Source organism: Aquarana catesbeiana, linkage group LG10 (assembly GCF_042186555.1).
Source record: "Aquarana catesbeiana isolate 2022-GZ linkage group LG10, ASM4218655v1, whole genome shotgun sequence".
In the NCBI taxonomy this organism is placed as follows: Eukaryota; Metazoa; Chordata; class Amphibia; order Anura; family Ranidae; genus Aquarana; species Aquarana catesbeiana.
This window is the reverse complement of record NC_133333.1, coordinates 254,666,769-254,687,913: the sequence shown is the minus strand read 5'-3', so window position 1 is coordinate 254,687,913 and position 21,145 is coordinate 254,666,769. Positions and strand designations below refer to the sequence as shown.

General features: G+C 44.7%; 1 protein-coding gene across 1 annotated transcript in view; it reads right to left on the bottom strand.

Moving 5' to 3' along the window:
- LOC141109927 (polynucleotide 5'-hydroxyl-kinase NOL9-like) overlaps positions 1-21,145 on the bottom strand; it is a gene marked incomplete at its 5' end in the record, with an annotated part of 75,194 nt that overhangs the window by 38,592 nt on the left and 15,457 nt on the right. The window lies entirely within an intron of this gene.

The window sequence follows — 21,145 nt, the reverse complement described above, 5'->3', positions numbered from 1 at the left end:
GTCCCCATCAACATGGGGACAAGGTGCTTTCGGGGTGGGGGAGGGGAGCCCCTCTACCCCAAAGCACCCCCCATGTTGAGGACATGTGGCCTGGTATTGTTGGGGGTGGGGGACTGGGCGCTCGCTCGCCCCTCCCTTTCCTAGCCTGCCAAGTTGCATGCTTTGATAAATCTCTGGTATTCATTTTGGTAGAACCCACATAATTATTTTTTTAATTTTTGGAGTGAGGTTTCCCTTAAAATCCATACCAGACCTGATGGGCATTGTATGGATTGGGGGAAACCCCATGCTGATTTATCTTCAAATTTTAATGCTGGCAATTCTTTTGTTTACATTCAGTTAGGGATGCACCAATACCATTTTTTAAATACCGAGTACCAATACTTTTTCTCAAATACTCACCGATACCACATACCAATAGCTATCACCTAGGAAGAGTAGGTAGAGGGGTGGTTTGGTGGACAGTATTTTGGGGACTTTGTGTTTTACATTGTGTGGGGACATTGGGCCGGTGATCAGTGTGTAAAAAGCTGTAAAAAAACAGCTCATAATCACTGATCACCGGCCGGCTGCAGAGATCCACGGATGTTGTCAGTGAGGAGAGGAGAGCCGATCTCCTAGCAACCAGCTCTCTATTTACATCACATGACGTCATGTGATCAGGAGGGCCAATCACAGAGCCCTCCTGCCGATCAGAGATGCGCCGTGTCCAGGTGGCACGAGCGCATCAGGATCGCGCCACGAACGGCTTGCTATGGGTGGCAGATGCAGAAGAGGAGGAGCTGAAGAGTGCCAGTCGGTGACCCCAGAAGAGGAGGAGCTGAGGGTGCAAGATGAACTCCAAATGACTCCATGCTTTAGATAGATGTACACACACACACAACCAAATTAGGAGAGAGTAGATCGCACACACAGATTATAGGATGAGGCCGTACTACAAACATACATCCAACATTAGAAAAAGGATGACTAGCATCCAGTAGGGTAGCTTAGTGTAGTTAGTGTAGGTCCTGCCCTAGAAGAGTCTACCTTGCCGTGGTGGGCAGGCTTGGAATCTCTTGGTCAAAAGTGTGTCAGCGAATGGGGCGATCACTAGATCTTCACTTCTGGCCAATTGATTCTACCAAAGGACTCTTGGTTTAATCCGAGTATATAAAGTTGGAAAAGGAAAAAAAATGTGTACAGGTCCATAATTATACTTTCATAAACACACAATAAAAATTTGTTATATTTACATTTGAATTGCTTCCTCTTTTATTTAATCCTTTCATGACCGGGGTGGGGGGGGAGGGGTCATTACCACTTGGATGCACAGGCCACATTTGCAAGGCTGGAAGGGGCTCTATGGCTACTTCTTCCTCTTCTGGTGAGTGTAGGGATGTGTAATAGGCGTTTATGTATTAACATTAGGGGTGCGCATCTTCACTGGTCTCACCATTTAATTTCGATTATCCTGTCCACGATTCGATTAGATTCCGCGATGCACCACGATTAATACCCAAGTGCCCATGGTTTTCAACTTGTCATCAAAAAATTAATTCAAGCAGTCAGAAGCTGAAGAAATATATTTATTTTTATCTGCTATTTAAAAAAAAAAATTACACAATGTTTGTGAAAAGATCACCAAGACAAGACATAAACCAATAATGAAATAATAATAATTATAAAAAAGGTATTGTAATGTAAAATCATTTTTATAGAATGAAATATTATTATAATTGCACTTACTGAATAAAATATATGTGCGACTGACTGTATGGCCTGCGCTGCCGCCAGCCTGAGCCAATCTATTATTGACACAAATGAAATGACAACGTATTCCATTAATTATGGTTTTATGACTACAAGTCATTGTCTTAGTGATAGATTCACATCACACAACTTCATTGATACCTTTTTGTATGATTTTAGTTATGGTTTTGCTCATCGTCACACTACCTCACACATGCAATGCGTGGCATCATGGCTGCATACCATGCGTAACCACGATGCCATGCATTGCATGTGCGGGGCGGTGATGATGAGAAAAACCATAAATCATCAAAGGAAGCAATGAAGTTGCGATGTGAATCAAATCAATCACTATAATAAGACCTACCATAAACCATCATTAATTACATGGCACGGTCACTTTTATGTTTAGGTCCACCATCATTATTATTTCAAATTACTAGTCATAATTTGGCATTTTTTTTCACTGCAATGAAGTCCACATGAATGGTGGTGCATCAGATACAATATATATACTACTAGTAGAGTTATATATACTCAGGGCTTTTTTTTTTAGGTGCAGGAACTCAACCACGACCCCCAAAAAACCCTTCTCACCCCCCCCCACTGGATGATCACACCCACAATTTGATGCGATTTGGAGGTCAAATTCCACTAGCAGTGAGAGGGTCTTAAAGGGGCAGGATCATCCAGTGGGGGTGTTGGGATCTGCACTGTACCCTGGGCACCTGCATCTCTCTTGCCCCCATCTTGCACTCATTGGAAGACAAACTGTCACTTGTAAACAGAGAAGCCGGACTTCTGTGTTTACAAGCAAAAGAGGTGAACAGGAAGAAGAGGGCCTGAGCCAGAGGTGATGGAACTGAGTAGGCGCGCGCAAGGGGTGTGCCAGGTGTGCCTGGGCACACCCTAATCCTTGGGTTGGCAACCTGTCAATGGTGGGCAGGTGACTGGTAAACCAAAGTCCTTCCTTGCCAACTCTCAGAACCTTGACTGGAGAGGTGGCGGGGGTGGAATTTAGTGAAACCAATCTGTATTTTCCTCCTGCAGCATCTGAAGCTAGGCTTCTCCTCCTCTCCCTTTTGTCAACATTCAGCTGCCACAGGAGGAATATATAGGAGATCGGTACTAATACATGCCACCCCTCCTTTTCCTGTTCCTCTTCCTTCTGTTGCCCTGGTCCCCCATGTGCTCCCATGCTCCCCCTTCTTCCCGTTGTTTCAGGCTGGAGAGCGGGGAAGAGGCCGGTAAATATGTCAAACGCATATGTGTTGGAGCTTTGGGGTGCACACCCTAATGCAATAGGCTGCGCACACCTATGGCCCTGTATATACTACTAGTAGAGTTAGTTATGTCAAGACCGGACAGTGAGTGTCTGTTCTAGTAGAAGTGTACCTGATGAAGATGATGATTGATGATGATGCTGGCACTGCTGCCTGCTGGACATGGACGGTCTATCTCCTGCTGCCCACGGCAGCCTATGAGGACTCTGAGGAGGACAGTATTCTTCTGGGACTTGGCTTGGGTAGGAGGACGGAGGCTCGGGTCTCCCCCGTAGCAAGACACTGTGAGCCGAGGAGGAAGGCTCTGGGGACCGGGACTCGCCTGAAGTCAGGGACACTAGCTCGGCGCGCCGCTCCGGCTCCACGTGTCTCAGCCAGCGCAGTCCGTACACAACGCGACACAAGGAAGCAGGGGATGACGTCAGCGGGAGGCGGGCAAAGCCGGGGCGGCTTACTTCCACAGGTCTTCGGCGGCTTTCGGCTCCGTTCAGTCTCAGAGGCGGGGCATAGCACGGCACGAGTGTGACGTCATCCGAACATCGATTATTCCAGTCGTAGCATCGATGCTGCATCGTATATGGCCGAATCGCGATGCATCGATTAATTTCAACAGCCCTAATTACCATGTGTCTTAACCATGTGTGTACTGACAAGCCCCTTATGTGACAGTAGTGACAAGGTCCTCTCAATGGAGACATCAGGGGTCTTCTAGCTTCCCCCCAAGAAGAGGATATATGATTAAATCCTGTAATGAAACATTCCCCTTAAGGGCCGGTGCGGGAACCCTGCGAATCCACTGCCGATTCCCGCATCGCATGTTTCCCGGCAGTAGTTCACACTGCCCTATGCAAACTCCTGGAAGTGTCAGTTAAAAGTTAATGACACCCCCAAATCAGTTCGCATATCGCAGTGCGATCTGCAAACTCGGACAGGAATCAGATCGCAGGGGGGGGGTGTGAACACCCCCCCCTGCGATCCGATTCTGCTGCAGACAAAAAAAAAAGGGTCCTGTGCGAGTTTGATGCAAATTCAGCCATACGATCTTTATGTCTGAAATCGCATCGCACAGAGATCGCATGTGATTTTCACTGCAGTGCGGTGCGAATCGCATCCGATCTCTGACATCGCACCAGAGTGAACCTGCCCTAACTAGGAAAAGATATAAAGTTCTCAGGGAATTTTATATTAATATATATTCCTACACATTCCCCTCACAAAATATATAGGGAATTCCTTCTTGTTATCCAGGGCTAGAGGATCTGCTCTATTCAGAAGAAGTGTTTTTTTCAATTTTAAAATCTCTTGCTTCTTAAAGAGGAAGTAAATCCTAAAAAAAAAAATACACCCTGCAAGGCAAAGTCATAATGAGCTAGTATGCATAGCATACTAGCTCATTATGAATAACTTACCTCAGATCCCGGAGTGACTTCCGGGTATCAGGGCTCCGGCGCTGTGACTGGTGCGACTCCGGCGCATGCGCGCGGGTGCCGTCAGTGACGGCATGTTCGCCTTCACTAACGACATGCTCAGTGCACCTGCGCCGTTGTCTACGGCACGCATGCGGTTTTTGTAAAATGTCTCCTTAACCATGCAGGTTAAGGAGATATTTCTTGCCCCTACAGGTAAGCCTTAATCTAGGCTTACCTGCAGGTTAAAGTGGTCCCAGAGGGTTTCCAACCACTTTAAAGTGACTGTAAAGCTTTACATTTTTTTCATCAAAATAAACATGTTATTCTTATCTGCTCTGTGTAATGGTTTTGCACAGAGCAGCTCTGATCCTCCTTTTCTCAGGTCCCCCCCGTCGGCGCTCCTGGCTCCTCCCCTTGCCTGCTATGGGGCACTTGTGCATGCTCGATCCGGAGCCTCACTGTCTTTGTCAATTGTGTAAAAAAACTTCTGCACTTGGTGACTATTAAATGACACAGTGAAAAGAATTGTGACTCTCAGACAAAGCAACGCTCTAAAATGTGTTTAACCATTTAAGGACCGAGCCTCTTTCTGAGATTTGGTGTTTACAAGTTAAAAACTGTTTTGTTTTTTTTGCTAGAAAGTTACTTAGAACCCCCAAAAATTATATATATTTTTTGCTAACACCCTAGAGAATAAAACGGCAGTCTTTGCAATACTTTTTGTCAAACCGTATTTGCGCAGCGGTCTTAAAAGCTTTTTTGAATGAAAAAATAAGACAACAGTGAAGTTAGCCCAATTTTTTTTTTATATTGTGAAAGATAATGTTACGCCGAGTAAATTGATACCCAACATGTCACGCTTCAAAGTTGCGCCCGCTCGTGGAATGGCGACAAACTTTTACCCTTAAAAATCTCCATAGGTGACGTTTAACCACTTGCCGATCGCCTCACGCTGATATACGTCAGCAGAATGGCACGAGCAGACAGAATCACGAGGCGGTCGGCGTTTGTCCCCCGGCGATCGGAGGTGAGGGGGAGGCCATCCATTCGTGCCCTCCCCCCTCACGATCACTCCCAGCCAATGGGATCATTCCCCTGCCTCTGTATAGTACACAGAGGCAGAGGAAATGATGTCATCTCTCCTCGGCTCGGTATTTTCTGTTCCGGCGCCGAGGAGAGAAGACTGCAATGTGAGTGCACAACACACTACACACACAGTAGAACACGCCAGGCACACAATACACCCTCTTTTACCCCCCGATCACCCCTCCCCCCCCCCCCCGTCACACTGACACCAAGCAGTTTTTTTTTTCTGATTACTGCATTGGTGTCAGTTTGTGACAGTTAGAAGTGGTAGGACAGTTAGTGTTAGGCCCCCTTTAGGTCTAGGATACCCCCCTAATAAAGTTTTAACCCCTTGATCACCCCCCGTCACCAGTGTCACTAAGCGATCATTTTTCTGATCGCTGTATTAGTGTCGCTAGTTAGGGAGGTAAATATTTAGGTTCGCTGTCAGCATTTTATAGCGACAGGGACCCCCATATACTATCTAATAAATGTTTTAACCCCTTGATTGCCCCCTAGTTAACCCTTTCACCACTGATCACCGTACAACCGTTACGGGTGACGCTGGTTAGTTCGTTTATTTTTTATAGTGTCAGGGCACCCGCCGTTTATTACCGAATAAAGGTTTAGCCCCCTGATCACCCGGCGGTGATATGCGTCGCCCCAGGCAGCGTCAGATTAGCGCCAGTACCGCTAACACCCACGCACGCAGCATACGCCTCCCTTAGTGGTATAGTATCTGATCGGATCAATATCTGTTCTGATCAGATCTATACTGGCGTCCCCAGCAGTTTAGGGTTCCCGAAAACGCAGTGTTAGCGGGATCAGCCCAGATACCTGCTAGCACCTGCGTTTTGCCCCTCCGCCCGGCCCAGCCCACCCAAGTGCAGTATCGATCGATTGCTGTAACTTACAAAACACTAAACACATAACTGCAGCGTTCGCAGAGTCAGGCCTGATCCCTGCGATCGCTAACAGTTTTTTTGGTAGCATTTTGGTGAACTGGCAAGCACCAGCCCCAGGCAGCGTCAGGTTAGCGCCAGTACCGCTAACAACCACGCACGCACCGTACACCTTCCTTAGTGGTATAGTATCTGAACGGATCAATATCTGATCCGATCAGATCTATACTCAGATCTATATCAGCCCAGATACCTGCTAGCACCCGCGTTTTGCCCCTCCACCCGGCCCAGCCCAGCCCACCCAAGTGCAGTATCGATCGATCACTGTCACTTACAAAACACTAAACGCATAACTGCAGCGTTCGCAGAGTCAGGCCTGATCCCTGCGATCACTAACGTTGGTAGCGTTTTGGTGAACTGGCAAGCGCCAGCGGCCTAGTACACCCCGGTCGTAGTCAAACCAGCACTGCAGTAACACTTGGTGACGTGGCGAGTCCCATAAGTGCAGTTCAAGCTGGTGAGGTGGCAAGCACAAGTAGTGTCCCGCTGCCACCAAGAAGACGAACACAGGCCCGTCATGCCCATAATGCCCTTCCTGCTGCATTCGCCAATCCTAATTGGGAACCCACCACTTCTGCAGCGCCCGTACTTCCCCCATTCACATCCCCAACCAAATGCAGTCGGCTGCATGAGAGGCATTTTCTTTATATCCTCCCGAGTACCCCTACCCAACGAACCCCCCCAAAAAAGATGTTGTGTCTGCAGCAAGCGCGGATATAGGCGTGACACCCGCTATTACTGTCCCTCCTGTCCTGACAATCCTGGTCTTTGCATTTGAATGTTTTGAACGCTACTATTCACTAGTTGAGTTTTAGCGTAGGGTACAGCATTGCACAGACTAGGCACACTTTCACAGGGTCTCCCAAGATGCCATCGTATTTTGAGAGACCCGAACCTGGAACCGGTTACATTTATAAAAGTTACAGTTACAAAAAAAAGTGTAAAAAAAGAATAAAAACACAAAAAAATATATAAAATTAAAAAAAAATAGTTGTCGTTTTATTGTTCTCTCTCTCTCTATTCTCTCTCTATTGTTCTGCAGGTACAGGTTGTCTTCAGGTACGCCATTCACGACTTTGAGTGGTTATACCAGAATGATGCCTGCAGGTTTAGGTATCATCTTGGTATCATTCTTTTCAGCCAGCGGTCGGCTTTCATGTAAAAGCAATCCTAGCGGCTAATTAGCCTCTAGACTGCTTTTACAAGCAGGGGGAGGGAATGCCCCCCCCACTCTCTTCTGTGTTTTTCTCTGGCTCTCCTGTCTCAACAGGGAACCTGAGAATGCAGCCGGTGATTCAGCCAGCTGACCATAGTGCTGATCAGAGACCAGAGTGGCTCCAAACATCTCTATGGCCTAAGAAACCGGAAGCTACGAGCATTTCATGACTTAGATTTCGCCGGATGTAAACAGCGCCATTGGGAAAGCATTTTATCACACCGATCTTGGTGTGGTCAGATGCTTTGAGGGCAGAGGAGAGATCTAGGGTCTAATAGACCCCAATTTTTTCAAAAAAAGATTACCTGTCACTACCTATTGCTATCATAGGGGATACATTCCCTGAGATAACAATAAAAATGATTTAAAAAATAAAAAGGAAAGGAACAGTTTAAAAATAAGATAAAAAAAGAAAAAAAAAATGGAAAAAGCACCCCTGTCACCCCTGCTCTCGCGCAAAGGCGAACGCAAGCGTCGGTCTGGCGTCAAATGTAAACAGCAATTGCACCATGCATGTGAGGTGTCACCACGAACGTCAGATCGAGGGCAGTAATTTTAGCAGTAGACCTCCTCTGTAAATCTAAAGTGGTAACCTGTAAAGGCTTTTAAAGGCTTTTAAAAATGTATTTAGTTTGTCGCCACTGCACGTTTGTGCGCAATTTTAAAGCATGTCATGTTTGGTATCCATATACTCGGCCTAAGATCATCTTTTTTATTTCATCAAACATTTGGCCACTATAGTGTGTTTTAGTGCATTAAAATTTAAAAAAGTGTGTTTTTTCCCCAAAAAATGCGTTTGAAAAATCGCTGCGCAAATACTGTGTGAAAAAAAAAAATTAAACACCCACCATTTGAATTTTAATCTGTAGGGCATTTGCTTTAAAAAAATATATAATGTTTGGGGGTTCAAAGTAATTTTCTTGCAAAAAAAATAATTTTTTCATGTAAACAAAAAGTGTCAGTAAGGGCTTTGTCTTCAAGTGGTTAGAAGAGTGGGTGATGTGTGACAGAAGCCTCTAAATGTTGTGCATAAAATGCCAGGACAGTTCAAACCCCCCCCCCCATGACCCCATTTTGGAAAGTAGACACCCCAAGCTATTTGCTGAGAGGCATGTCGAGTCCATGGAATATTTTATATTGTGACACAAGTTGCGGGAAAAAGAAAAACATTTTTTTTTTTTGAACAAAGTTGTCATGAAATGATATATTGCTCAAAGATGCCATGGGAATATGTGAAATTACACCCCAAAATACATTCTGTTGTTTCTCCTGAGTATGGGGATACCACATGTGTGAGACTTTTTGGGAGCCTAGCCGCGTACGGGACCCCGAAAACCAAGCACCGCCTTCAGGTTTTCTAAGGGCGTAAATTTTTGATTTCACTCTTCACTGCCTATCACAGTTTCGGAGGCCATGGAATGTGGCCAGGTGGCACAAACCCCCCCAAAATGACCCCATTTTGGAAAGTAGACACTCCAAGCTATTTGCTGAGAGGTATAGTGAGTATTTTGCAGACCCCATTTTTTGTCACAAAGTTTTAAAAATTGAAAAAATAAAAAATAAATTTATTTTCTTGTCTTTCTTCATTTTCAAAAACAAATGAGAGCTGCAAAATACTCACCATGCCTCTCAGCAAATAGCTTGGGGTGTCTACTTTCCAAAATGGGGTCATTTGGAGGGGGGGGGGTTGTGCCACCTGGGCATTCCATGGCCTCCGAAACGGTGATAGTCAGTGAAGAGTGAAATCAAACACCCTTCGAAATCCTGAAGGCGGTGATTGGTTTTCGGGGCCCCGTACGTGGCTAGGTTCCCAAAAAGTATCCTCATACTCAGGAGAAGAAGCTGAATGTATTTTGGGGTGAAATTCCACATATGCCCATGGCCTGTGTGAGCAATATATCATTTAGTGACAACTTTTTGTAATTTTTTTTTTTTTTTCATTATTCAATCACTTGGGACAAAAAAAATGAATATTCAATGGGCTCAACATGCCTCTCAGCAATTTCCTTGGGGTGCCTACTTTCCAAAATGGGGTCATTTGGGGGGGGGTTTGTACTGCCCTGCCATTTTAGCACCTCAAGAAATGACATAGGCAGTCATAAATTAAAGGCTGTGTAAATTCCAGAAAATGTACCCTAGTTTGTAGACGCTATAACTTTTGCGCAAACCAATAAATATACACGTATTGAAATTTTTTTTACCAAAGACATGTGGCCGAATACATTTTGGCCTAAATGTATGACTAAAATTGAGTTTATTGGATTTTTTTTATAACAAAAAGTAGAAAATATCATTTTTTTTTCAAAATTTTCGTTCTTTTTCCGTTTATAGCGCAAAAAATAAAAATGGCAGAGGTGATCAAATAACATCAAAAGAAAGCTCTATTTGTCGGAAGAAAAGGACGCAAATTTTGTTTGGGTACGGCATTGCATGACCGCGCAATTAGCAGTTAAAGCGACGCAGTGCCAAATTGTAAAAAGTGCTCTGGTCAGGAAGGGGGTAAATTCTTCCGGGGCTGAAGTGGTTAAGTGTGAAAAATATGCAAAAAAAAAAAAAAATCGGAAAGGGGTAAATACTTTTTCAAAGCATTGTATATGACCATTCAGAAAAAAAAAGTCAAGTTCTTGTAATTCTATATTAGGAGGTATTTCTGATACACATCTGGAGTTGTCTTAAGACATTTTCTTATAGGCTCCCTTGGATGTTTTTACTGGACTGTCTCTCTGCGCCCATAGACAGTCCTGGGCTAGAACTCACCAAGTATTCATTGCATCACACGAGAGAAATGGAACTGAACAACATGTGCCTCCATATCTGGAAGTACTGAGTGTTTTCCAAGACTTCTGGAAATGTTGGATTCCTAGTTCCCCCTGCTCAAAGTGGATACTCCTGCCAGCTGCTACATAACTAGAGGACACAGTAGTGATGAAGGCATGAGAAGAAAAGAACTAACTGTGCTCCACCAGGTAGATCCGGTATAAGTGTGTAGGTGACGGTGCTGCGGCTAAGGCCCCTGTAATCCTTTCCAACAAATTGTATGCAAAAGCTGGCACTCAGCTTTAGGCTGAACAGTCTTTATTAGATCACAGGATAAAAACACCACAGGACAGTGCTAATGAGTTTAAGCCAGAAAAGGCATTAGTCTGGCAGAAACGCGTTAGCACTGTCCTCTGGCGCTTTAATCCCGTGATCGAATAAAGAAGATTGTAGAGCCCATAGACGAGTGCCGGCTTTTACATACAAGTAGTGACGAAGGGGCTAGAGGACTGTACCAGTGACCACAGCGGGGGGGAGCCACTCCTGGAAATGTGTCCATTTCTACAAATGGCAGTTAATGATCTTTACAGCAGGAATTGCCCTCATGGGTGGCGGGAGAGGTGAGAAGTTCAGGGTACATTCTCGGCATGGAGTCTTGGTGCCAGAATGAATGAACTCCTGTGCATGTGCAGGAGTTACGTCTTCCTGTCAAAATGGCAAAAGACCTGGCAACTTGAAGAGATAGGAGAGAAGGTACTAGGCACCAACAAGGGATTTTTGTGGATGTAGGTCTGTTGCTAGGGAGGTATTTTTAGACTTTAGTTCAGCGAACTTTAATGGTGCTTGGGTGCCGAACCCAAATCCCATTGAAATCAATGGGAGCCAAATCTGTCAAATCAAAAATGAACATTTTCTGGGCTAAAAGGGTTTTGCAAAAAAATAGCAGGGGGATGGGCACTGTACTGGGAAACATATGCCAGCACAAAAAGAAATTTCTTTTGGCAGGGAGCGTTAAGTCTGGTATGGATTTGAGGGGGGTGCCCCATGCAAAAAAAAACCCTGTGAGGTTCCCCAGGAATCCTTGTGCAAAAAAACTAAATAAAAAATGCCTCTAAAAATCCATACCAGATCCTTAATCCGAGCATGCAGCCTGGCTGGTCAGGAAAAGGAGGAACGGGGGGGGGGAGCAGGCGGCTTCCCCATCCTGAACCATACTAAGCCAAATGCCCTCAACATAGGCAAAATGCTTTCCCAGTGAGAACTCGCCTGGTAAAACACCTTGTCCCCATATTTATGAGGACAAAGGCCTCATCCCCATAACCCTGGCCTGGGGCTTATGGGAATTGGAAGCCCTCTTTATAAATAAGATACCGATACAAAGTGAATGAGTAAGGAGGTACATAGAAACAAAAAATGCATACAAAAAAATTGAACCTAGAAATAACACCCAAATATTTGCCAAGAAAAAAAATTGTCCCTCATTGTTAATCCATCATCAATAACGATGCCGGCTGACAACTAAATTAAAAACTCAACAAACCCGGTACACACAGCCAATCTGGAGGGTTCAGCTTGTCTTATAAAGGAAGAGGTGGGGATAGTAGTGACGGTGTTGAACAAATATGGCCATGGCCATGACTTAGGTTTGGAAGGAATCACTGGCTCGTCCCTAATCGAGACTGGCCATACAAAATTAAAATCTCCTGGCAGTAAAAACAGAAAGTTTATGCACTGATCCTATATGTTTAGCTGTGTGGCTGAAGTTCTGCTTTAAAATTCTTGTAAGTCCCAAAAAGAAGATTCCATAGGAATCCAAAAAAGTATAGGAAGAAATAACTGCTGCCACGGAACACCACTACTGTAGATCAGTAGCTGTTCTGGTGGAGAACAGGTTGGGAAAAGTGGACAGAGGAAAGTTGTATGGAAGGAACTGTACATATCGAGATCACTTCAAGTGAATACATTTCCTGGTGTCTATGAGGAAATTAGTTTTGGGTCGGCTTTGGGGCTTTTTATTTACAATATAACTTTATTTAAGTAAACAAAATCAACATTTATGTTCTCCAGATCTTTATTCGTGTCAACCTTGTGGAACTGACCAGTGGTCACCAATGAAAAGTGAAATCTGTTACAACCGAACCGTGGAATACCTACCTTGGACTGACTCATTTTCCCTCGTTCTTCTGACTCTTGTTACATTGTTGCTCTTAGTGACCATAGCAATAGCCGTTCTATTCATGATCAATCTAAACACTCCGGTAGTGAAATCGGCAGGAGGGAAGATGTGTCTGGGGATGTTAACGTCTTTAGCGCTCTCTCTTTGCACCTTATACTGCTATTTTGGCAAGCCTGGAATTATCACATGTATGGTGAGGCAACCCGTCTTTGCCGTGAGTTTCACCATCTGCTTTGCTTGCATCGTGGTCCATGCCTTTCAGATCGTGTGTATTTTCAAGATGGCTTCCCATATGCCAAGAGTATACGACATCTGGGTGAAGAAGAATGGCTCGGGCGTCTTCATTGCTGTCAGTTCCGCCATTCAGGTTGTGATCTCCGTTGTGTGGATCGTGGTGAAGCCTCCAAGGCCTGTAGCAGATTATTCCACCTTCCCGGATCAGATCATACTAAAATGTTCCGAGGCCATATCTGTCGGCTCCATCGCTGAAATAATTTTTATTGCTTTCCTCAGCATGATATGTTTTATCTTCTGCTACATGGGGAAAGATTTACCGGCAAACTACAACGAGGCCAAGTGTATCTCATTCAGTTTACTGGTCTACTTCATCTCCTGGATTGGGTTCTTCACCACGTACATCGTCTATCAAGGGAAGTACCTTGCCGTGGTCAACGTTGGCGCCGTGCTCCTCAGCGTTTTTGGAATCCTAGCTGGATACTTTACTCCGAAATGCTACGTCATTCTGTTCAGACCAGGAATGAACACTACGGCACATTTCCAGAGTGCCATCCAAGATTACACCAAGAAACAGTCCGCACATGAGTAATGATCAGAGGAGCATTACTAAGTTCATTGGGCTGATGATTATGGAACTATGTAGACCAGGGGTAGGCAACCTGGGGGCCCTCAAGCTGTTGCAGAACTACAAGTTCCATCATGCCTCTGGGAGTAATTGAACTGCCAGCCTTGCAATGCCTCCTGGGAAATGTAGTTCTACAACAGCTGGAGGGCCCCAGGTTGCCTACCCCTGATGTAGACTGACTACCTAGAAAAGCATTTTTTTTTTAAATAAAATGTGATTGCAATACTCCATTGCCCGCTCCCGGGCCTCTCCTCTCATCAGCAGAAACTAGCTACATACTTATTCATCGCTGCCAAGCGAACAATAGCGAGGGCTTGGAAAAAAACCTTCTATCTCATTCGCAGAGGTAAAGAATACCTTGACGAACCTTATGATCCACGAAAAAATGTCCAGCGTCCTCCATGACTCCCATGCAAAATTTCTTAAGGTGTGGGCCCCGTGGTGGTCCTACGCACTCCCTAATCTAAATCCGACTAGTCTAGGACTGTGAATTCAACTTTATCTTGTCTCCAGCCTGGGGGACCCCCTTTTCTCCCTCCCACTTCCTCTCTGTCTCTGGGCTCTTCGCCCGCCGCTCTGTTATACACTTACCACCCTTCATCCCCCCTGCTGTGGTGTATGGGGTTTTTTTTTTTTTTCTCTCGTGTTTGTTCTGTCTTCCTCTTCCCCGTTCTGCTCCCCCTTGTCTGCCTTAGCCCCTGGGTCTCAAGGCTCGGGCATAGCGCACTGACCCCCGGCCCTGGCTGGCAGGTCGATGTCAGTTGATAATCAACACCCTCATAATATATGTTTTATTATGTACATTTATATCAACCTTTTTCTTATGTTTTATGTCCATTTCCCCTGCGTGGGAATTTGTTATCTGGTTTTCCCTTTTACATATTTCAATAAAAATATTGTACCAGAAAATAACATTTGAAAACTGGGGCTGGAGGAAACTGTGTCATAGAGCAACCAATCACATTCCAGCTGTAGTGTTTTTTGTTTTTTTAGCTTTATTGAATAGCCCAGTATTACATATTAGGGTGGAAAGTGCAAAATCTGGCGCAGCTCTACATGGTAGCCAATCAGCTTCTAACTTCAGCTTGCTCAATTAACTTGCAGTTTACAACGTTCATTGCTGAAGGCCCCCGTTCTCTCAGGGCTGCTTCCCTGAACTTCTGGTGGTCACAGGAATGTGGACAAGGCAGTTTCCAGTAAGTCTCTTAGTTTGGAGAAAGGGAGTGGGAGGAGCAGGAGATTGCCTTGCCATTCTAGTCTATCAGGCTGTGTGTTTCTACTGATGCACACAGTGTAGGGAGGCAGATCTTTAGTCGGAGTTGCTCCATACGATTCTGCGAGAGAAAGGAGCCACCCTGAAACAGGCAGTGGTCATGGCACCAGCCTAAACAGGAGCATAAACAAGGAACAATATGATAAAGACACTGCATATTCAGTGATTAAATCAGCCGCTGCAAGTGTCTAAAAACATAGGGTGTAAACCTGAATAGGGATAATGATATTTTCTGCACACTTGCATTGGTCCAGCTTGGCACAATGCAAGTATACATACTGTATGCAGGGCTGCTGTTAGAAATCATGGGGCCCCGTACAGCCTTACCTGACAGGGCCCACGCCTTTGGTAAAATATCAGGGGTCTATTTGAGACAGAGTGGTACTGAGGATGGAGATTCCTCTGTCTCTTTCTCTCCCTGTCTCTTTCTCTGGAGATAAATGAATAGGGAGCCTCTGTGGCTTTCTGTTCATTCACAAACTGAAGTATAGTAAACACAAGTGACTATGCTTCAGTGATGAATGGATACAGGAGCGATTGGTACCGATAGCTCATTATGTTGATTCAGGAAAGGAAGAGGCCAGTAAATAGGGCATATTTACCTCTCCCCACTCTCCATCCTGAAACAATCCCCCCCCCCCGTGTGCCTGCAGCCGCAGCTAGCAGACGAGGAGAGGAGGGAAGCTGGCAGCGCTGCAAGGAAGGGGGGCCCAGACAGCAGGGTCGTAGGGGAACAAATACTGATCTCCCCGCAGGGCTGCCAGAGGGAGAAAAAGAAGGCGAAGCTGACAGCGCTGCAGGAGTAGCCACAACTATTGGCAATAAGGCAGTACAGCCGGCCCTTCTGCTCTACAGGTGCCCGGGCCCAGTACAGGAGAGCTGGCTGTACTGCCTTATCAGCGGCCCTGTACATGTGGGTTAACCAGTTGGCCTCTGTGGAAGCTGTAAATCACTATAGTAGCTCAAGCTACTACAGTGATGATCAAAATCTTCTTGGTGCCATGCCGAGCAGCTGTAAATGTTACTTATTAATAGGAAACCTTAACCTGGGATGATGAACACAATCGCTTAGATAAAATTAATTTCATATCAGAGGTCCTCCCCATTAGATCAGAGTTCACCCCTTCATGTCAGAGGTTTCCCATCTTATCAGAGGTCTCCCCCCCCCCCATCAGATAAGAGTTCACCCCTTCACATCAGAGGTCTCCCAATCTTATCAGAACCCCCCACCTTTTACAGCAGAAGTCCCCCATCATGTCAGAGGTCCCCCCCCCAACAGATCAGAGTTTACCCCTTCATGTCAGAGGTTCCCCCCCATCAGATAAGAGTTCACACCTTCACGTCAGAGGTTTCCCATCTTATCAGAGGTCTCCCAATCTTATCAGAACCCCCACCTTTCACATCAGAAGTCTCTCATCATGTCAGAGGTGCCCCTCAACAGATCAGAGGTTACCCCTTCATGTCAGAGGTTCCTCCATCTTATCAACTTATCAGAGGGCTCCCAATCTTATCATTTTGTGCATTGAGGTTGATAATCACATCATAGCCCCCCACTTCACACCAGAGGTTCCCCCATCATGTCAGAGCTTCTTCCATCACATCAGGGTCCTCTCATCCATCTCTGATCTGAAACGAATGCCCTGCTCACGGCTCCCCGGGGGAAACCCAAATAGTGTTTGCGAGGGAACAAACAAAATCAACAGAAATTTTTTAAATCGATTGCTAAGTTAAAAGGTTGAAGGTTGGACCCGGATCGAGCCAATTTGCTGAGATAGATTTTTATACATTTTTGGCCATAGTGACAAAAAAATAAAATAAAAAAAAACTACAGATTTTCTTGCATCTTGTGTATCAGTGCTACTCAATCACCCACACAACCTTTTCACTGTTTTTTTAACCTATTTAGAGTTACTTTGCTGTTGTTGTTCTGCACTAAATACAGTCTGTGTTGTGTACGATTTCTGAGTATATTGTGTGTTTGATGTGTTTGTATTGACTTTAATGCTGGATAGTTTTTGGCCAGTCCTAAACAACAACATATCTGTTAATCAGACACTTGCTTATCAACCTCAATGCACAAAAAAATTGTAAAAAGTTAATCTGTGGTCATAATGTTTATTGGAATTCCACCCAGTAGAATCTTGACTATCGCAATGAGCAAAGGGATCAGGGAAACCTTCTTAAACTCAGTATTCTGACCTTATCTGCTGGGCCATCACCTCTGGCAAGGTCTGGGAGCCTTAGCTGTGACAGCTCAAGTGTCCTGGTCCCCATGATGAACGATGTTGGAGTGTGCTATGCTTGACTAGACTGTTGTCCTTACAGACAAGACATCTCCACCTGTCTCTTACTGGTGGGCTCCACATAGGAAAAGGAGGATGTGTCACCTGGGCACGCCTCTTCTGCATGGCAGAAAGTACCCTTTGCCAGGTGGCCCTGTGCTCCCCTGGTTTGTCAGCAGGCTGAACACACTGGGGGGGGGGGGGGGATATAGTACATCCAGAAGCCTTTATGAGATTCAGGCGATAGGTCCTCCTGCTGTGGCTGGTGTTTATTGAGGCAGTTCCTCCAGATACCTTCCTCGCTCCTATTCTTAATCACTTCAATACCGGGCACTTTCATCCCCTCCTTCCCAGGCCAATTTTCAGCACTGTCACACTTTGAATGATAGTTGCACGGTCGTGCAACACTGTACCCATATGACATTTACAGTATCTCACAAAAGTGAGTACACCCCTCACATTTTTGTAAATCTTTTCTTCTATCTTTTCATGTGACAACACTGAAAAAATGACACTTCGCTACAATGTAAAGTAGTGAGTGTACAGCTTGTATAACAGTGTAAATTTGCTGTTCCCTCAAATTAACTCAACACACAGCCATTAATGTCTAAACCGCTGGCAACAAAAGTCAGTACACCCCTAAGTGAAAATTTCCAAATTGGGCCCAATTAGCCATTTCCCCTCCCCCGGTGTCATGTGACTTGTTAATGTTACAAGGTCTCAGGTGTGAATGGGGAGCAGGTGTGTTAAATTTGGTGTTATCGCTCTCCCTCTCTCATACTGGTCACTGGAAGTTCAACATGGCACCTCATGGCAAAGAACTCTATGAGGATCTGAAAAAAACAATTGTTGCTCTACATAAAGATGGCCTAGGCTATAAGAAGATTGCAAAGACCCTGAAACTGAGCTGCAGCACGGTGGCCAAGACCATACAGCGGTATAACAGGACAGGTTCCACTCAGAACAGGCCTCCCCATGGTCGACCACGAAGTTGAGGTCACGTGCTCAGCGTCATATCCAGAGGTTGTCTTTGGCAAATAGACATATGAGTGCTGCCAGCATTGCTGCAGAGGTTGAAGGGGTGGGGGGTCAGCCTGTCAGTGCTCAGACCATACGCCGCACACTGCATCAAATTGGTCTGCATGGCTGTCATCCCAGAAGGAAGCCTCTTCTAAAGATGATGCACAAGAAAGCCCGTAAACAGTTTGCTAAATACAGAGTAAGGACATGGATTACTGGAACCATGTCCTGTGGTTTGATAAGACCAAGATAAATTTTTTTTGGTTTAGATGGTGTCAAGTGTGTGCGGCGACAACCAGGTGAGGAGTACAAAGACAAGTGTGTCTTGCCTGCAGTCAAGCATGGTGGTGGGAGTGTCATGGTCAGGGTATGCATGAGTGCTGCCGGCACTGGAGAGCTACAGATCATTGAGGAAACCATGAATGCCAACATGTACTGTGACATACTGAAGCAGAGCATGATCCTTCCCTTCAGAGACTGGGCCGCAGGGCAGTATTCCAACATGATAACGACCCCAAACACACCTCCAAGACCACCACTGCCTTGCTAAAGAAGCTGACGGTAAAGGTGATAGACTGGCCAAGCATGTCTCCAGATCTAAACCCTATTGATCATCTGTGGAACATCCTCAAATTGAAGGTGGAGGAGCGCAAGGTCTCTAACATCCACCAGCTCCGTGATGTCATCATGGAGGAGTGGAAGAGGACTCCAGTGACAACCTGTGAAGCTCTGGTGACCTCCATGCCCAAGAGGGTTAAGGCAGTGCTGGAAAATAATGGTGGCCACACAAAATATTGACACTTTGGGCTCAATTTGGACATTTTCACTTAGGGGTGTACTGTATTTTGGTAGTATTTAATCACCCCTGTTTTTTTTTTACTTCTTGCTTAATAAATGAAAAAAATACATTAAAAAAAGACTGAAAATTGTGAAAAAAAATGCGTTTTTCTTAATTTCTGTTATACAATTTTGCAAATAAATAATCTTTCTTCATAAAATTTAGGCCAAACTGTATTCTGCTCCATTTCTTTAGGGGAAAATAACCCAAATCAGTGTATATTATTTAGTCTGTAGTAAAGTTTTAGAGTCCACAAACTATGGTATATATATATATATATATATATCTGAAAATTGATTAGTACGGCGTCATCATATAACGTGTGGTGGTGATCAGGGACACTGACTGGTGACAGTATTGAGGGGAAAAAAATACGGGTGTCTTTTTTTATCAATCCCTTTCTTCGGTCAGTTTGAAGGGCTACTCTTACATTTTCTTTTTCTACTAATCCTAAGGGTTATTTGGCGATCTGTTGGTATAGCATGCTTTTATTGGCATCTTGCTGAGAGATTGTTTGCCTGACTTAGCATTATCTGCTCGACCATGGAAACTTCTTTCTCTTGTTCCAAAGTGTAGGAGTGATGAGGTTTGGTCCTTCTCCTGTAGATCAGATGGTCTGGTCTTTGCTTTTTTTTTTTTTGGACCTGTTCTTTGATTGTCCAAATACCCCATTTTGTTATTTTGAGAATTGTCGTAGTAGTCTTTTTTTTGTCGACCACACCTCGTTGTTACTCTTTTTTCAGGTTATGTTGTTCCAACTATTTTGGTGGATTGCTGATGGGTTCCCAGAGCCTTGTACCGAGTCAGGCTCAATATTCCTTAGGTAGCGTCATTATCTTTAGTGGTAGCATCTCTATCACGGTCTGAAGCACCAGGCTTGATCCTCTGGTCTCCCCTTATTCTTGCCAGCTCCCAGTTTGGGCATTGGTCCTTTAGGTACCTTTGTGTTACATACCATTTCCAATACCTTGTCAAAGGCTGTTGCCCAGTCCTCCATTGGACCAGTTTAGGACACTCCTATTCTTTCTGAATTCCTGTGTCTATTGATGGATGATGGAGAAAATAAGATTTTTGTACTTCCTGCAAAATCTTTTTCTTCAAGTTTATTGAGGGACACAGGTCTCACCTTTCTGATCCAATGTATTGCGTTCTCACTCTCCTGTTGAGTAGAGGAGGGTTTATACAGGGGCTGGCTTACAACTTTTGTTTGCCAGTGTCCCAGCCTCCTGGAGGCAGCAGTATAAACCTGTTTCAGAATTCCAGCGTCTCTCAAAATATTTAAAGAAAAAGATCTTACGCCAAGTACAAAAATCTTATATAACCACTTCCATACCGAGCCTATTCTGGCACTCCTCTCCTACATGTAAAAATCATCATTTTTTTGCTATAAAATTACTCAGAACCCCCAAACATTATATATGTTTTTTTGTTAGCAGACACCCTAGGGCAGTGATGGCGAACCTTGGCACCCCAGATGTTTTGGAACTACATTTCCCATGATGCTCAACTACACTGCAGAGTGCATGAGCATCATAGGAAATGCAGTTCCAAAACATCTGGAGTGCCAAGGTTCGCCATCACTGGCCTAGGGAATAAAATGGCGGTCGTTGCAACTTTTTATATCACACAGTATTTGCGCAAACAATATTCAAATGCTTTTTTTGGAAAAAAATAAATGTTTCATGAACTAAAAAAAAAAAAAAAAAAAAAAAACAGTACAGTTAGCCCAATTTATTTGTATAATGTGAAAGATGTTACTCCAAGTAAATAGATACAAAACATTTCACACTTTAAAATTGCACACACACTCGTGCAATGGCACCAAACTTTGTAACTCAAAAATCTCCATAGGCGATGCTTTAAAAACGTTTACAGGTTACCAGTTTAGAGTTACAGAGGAGGTCTAGCACTAGAATTGTTGCTCACGCTCTAACGCACGTGGCGATACCTCACGTTTGGTTTGAGCAGCGTTTACATATGTGGAGGACTTGCATGTAACGTAAACATCCCTTGTAATAGGAATGGCACGTGACCGGTCCTCTTTATGGAGAGATGTGGAGTCTATAAGACCCCACTTCTCTGCTCCAGGCTGGAAAGCATCAGATATAAAAAAAAATAAAAGACAAGCCTGACCTGATGCTTTCCAGCCGAGATCATCCGCGGCCTGTGCCTCCGACGCTCATAGATATGACTGGTGACCATCCGGCGGCAGCAGTTTCCTTCTCCGGGTCCCTGATGGCATGGGAGAGCCGGAAAAGCACCAGAGGGTGG